Here is a 3447-nt window from a genome sequence, read left to right as displayed (position 1 = left end):
CAGATCTCATTGTTTCATATTTAGTTTTCATTCACGGGATTTCTTCATCAGCGTAAGGGTCTCTGGATTTCTTTTTCAGTGTAAGAGCCAAATGCAACAAACCATAAAAGGGAGGGTCTTAATATGTAACTGGACAATGCCGTATTGCCACTGGTTGAGCAGATAAGTCTGCTGTGTCCACCAATGAGCAAACCAGCTGCCTGACCTTCAAACAGGATAGCTTTATCCCCGCCCTAGTCTTCAGGGAGGTAGCGTAAGAAGGACTCCATTTTGTTTCATCTGCTCCTGTTCAGCCTTCCCAAAATGCACATGGCAATGATCTCTTGAAGAAAAAACCCTCCTGAGTTGCAAGCTATCGTGACCAAGACATCCAAGGGTCTAATCTAACTATAGAGCCGTGCTGTTGGCAAGTTCCATAAAAACATCCTGGTAACCTCGGAGAAAACCAAAGAATCTGCTGGTGAACAGGTTGGCAGAAAAACAAGGTCTGATCCTGGAGGCTTATATTTTCGCTGCATTAAAAAGGAGAGTGACTTAATAGAAGCGGGCCTGGGAAAATGTGTTGCTTGGGCTGAAAACCTGTGGACCGTAGGCACGCGAGCCTTTCAGTTTAGAAGTAACCTCCAGGGTTTTGAAAACTCCCTTGTCACTATAATTCTCATATCTCCAAAAGAAAACAGAACATTCTTTAGAAGGAAGGGGGCGTCCTTTGCAGCACCCTGAAAGTCCTGCCAATCATCCGCATTCTTGTCTTCTTCGTACACATTTGTTATGCTCTTTCTGCTTATCATACACATTCTTCTGTATAACCGAGTGGGACAAGAACCTCTTTTATCCACATCTCTGCGCCCCCTCAGTAGAGGTTGTGGGGGCTGCTTCTGAAGTGTCAGGAAGGAGCATGTTCCCTCCGAGACACTTTCTTAGAAAGAAGAGTCCCTACTAGCCCCCTGTCGGTCCTTGAGGTCCTACTGGCAGTTGTAGGCTTGGAAGCCGAAGGGCATTTTGAATTTTTGAGTGAGAGAAAAGCTTCAACTGTCTTTCACTAATGCTGTAAGGTTTCAGTTTAAGGCAGCGGCTGACAGCCTGGTCAGGTGGTAAACTGAAAGGCAGGCAGTAGAGGCGCCTGGGGTGCCCATCCTCACTTCTTTCCATCACCCTGGCTACAGTACTTAAAATAAGCCATTTCATGGATTTACAAAAAACGTTACTCACCATAGAAAAGATTAGGGAAAAGCCAAAAAAACAAAAACGAATACACGTCAAAAAAGGCAAATATTACAACTTTAAATGGCAAAAAAACATATCTTGGCCAAAAACACAAGGGCATTCCAAGGTCCTACTCTGTCAGTCAGAAAAGAGACCTGCAGTAAAATTGCTGACTGAGGGCTGTCTTTTTCTGTCGTGAAGAAACCCCAACTCAATGCGGCTAAAGCATTAAAGTGATATGCACTATCTGCTACATTGAGTTACTGTTTTTTTCTGTACAGCTCATTTTTATGCAATTGTGCTAAGAATTGGAAGGTACAACAAATATGTTTTTTCTGAATTCCAGCATGGCGGCTGGGAAATAATCCGAAGCCTGGGAGTTGGAGGTGGATTCTCTGCTAGACACTGGGCATAACTCACCCAACCATAGTATTCATTATTCCGCTATCAGGGCTGGTGCGGGTGAAGGAGGAGTTGAGTGGCTCTTCCCGAAGGCATGTGGCCTGCAGGGCCGCTGGGTATGTGACACTCGGAGCCAGACCGCAGATTACCACTTGCATTCGGACCTGCGGTGCTGTTTACCCATGCACAGCTAATTTAGAGGTGTAGTTCAATTCAGGCAAGTCTTGACAGCTCAACTTTGGGAATAGTAGCTGTGGCAGCAGTTTTACGCCACCACCCCTGTAGTTTTGTACCCTCAATCATGGGCAGATCAACAATCCGTTTTATCGCCAGTGGTTCTTGGAGCATCCATCCTGGTGTGACACAGAGCAACCTATAGTAATGGCACTATTTGGCTGGTTATGGAATAGGTTAACCCGGAGTGCTAGGTGGCAGAGTGCGGTCCTGCTCAAGGTAGCCCATAGGTGCCAATGTCAAGATCTAATATTAGTGTTAGGGCTGCCATGGGTGCTTTTCACTCATTCCAATTCATGTGAGGTTCAAAGAAATTGATGTACAACCAGCAGCACAAAATACACTTCATTCTGGTGACGCTGTTTATGGAAACATGTGACGACAGATTCGGTAGTGCAACACACCAGCAGAAGAGTCAGCTGGTTCACCCCGGAACTCCTCGACTCAAATTCACCTGCCGGAAACTGGAAAACATATGGCACAGCAACAAGACACCAGACAGCCGCACTGCCCACAAAGACGCCATCCGCAACCACCACCACCTCATCAGGACCACCAAAAGAACCTCCTTCACAGACCGCCTTGACAACAACACGCACAACAGCAAGGAGCTTTTCACCATCGTGAAGGAACTCTCCAACCCCAGCTCCAACGCCAACGACATCCCACCATTGCAAGCCCTGTGCGACTCTCTCGCCACCTTCTTCCACCGGAAAATCACCGACATCCATGACAGCTTCAGACCCAGGACGACCCCTGCCGACCACACCGCACCGAACCCACCGCACCCCACCGCCCACGACACCCTGACAACCTGGGCCAACGTGAGCATCGAGGACACAATCAAGACCATGGGAACAATCCACTCCGGTTCCCCGTCTGACCCTCTCCCGCACCACATCTTCAACAAAGCCAGCAAGTCCATCGCACCCCACCTGCACAAAATCATCAACCTCTCCTTCGAGACCGCCACCTTCCCTGAGAACTGGAAGCACGCAGAGATCAACGCCCTACTGAAGAAACCCAAGGCGGACCCGAGCGACCTCAAGAACATCTGGCCCATCTCCTTGCTTCCGTTCCCAGCAAAGGTCATCGAGAATATAGTAAACACCCAGCTCACCCGGCACTTCGAAGACAACAACATTCTAGACCCGTCCCAATCAGGATTCCGCAGCAACCACAGCACCGAGACCGCCCTCATCGCCGCCACAGATAACATCAGGATCCTGCTAGACAACGGCGAGACGGCGGCCCTCATCCTCCTGGACCTCTCCGCCGCCTTCGCCACCGTCTGCCACTGCACACTACGCACGCACCTCCACGACGCAGGCATCCGAAACAAAGCCCTGGACTGGACCACCTCCTTCCTCTCCGGCAGAACTCAGAGAGTCCGCCTCCCCCCGTTCCGATCCGAGGCCTCCGAGATCATCTGTGGCGTCCCTCAAGGATCCTCCCTCAGCCCGACGCTGTTCAACGTCTACATGGCACCACTAGCACGCATCGCCCAACAGCACGACCTCAACATAATCTCCTACGCTGACGACACTCAGCTGATCCTCTCCCTCACCAAGGGCCCCCTCACCGCCAAATCTAACCTTCACCAGG

The sequence above is a fragment of the Triturus cristatus genome, chromosome 7 (assembly GCF_964204655.1).
Source record: "Triturus cristatus chromosome 7, aTriCri1.1, whole genome shotgun sequence".
In the NCBI taxonomy this organism is placed as follows: domain Eukaryota; kingdom Metazoa; phylum Chordata; class Amphibia; order Caudata; family Salamandridae; genus Triturus; species Triturus cristatus.
Note: the sequence above shows the minus strand (reverse complement) of the source record.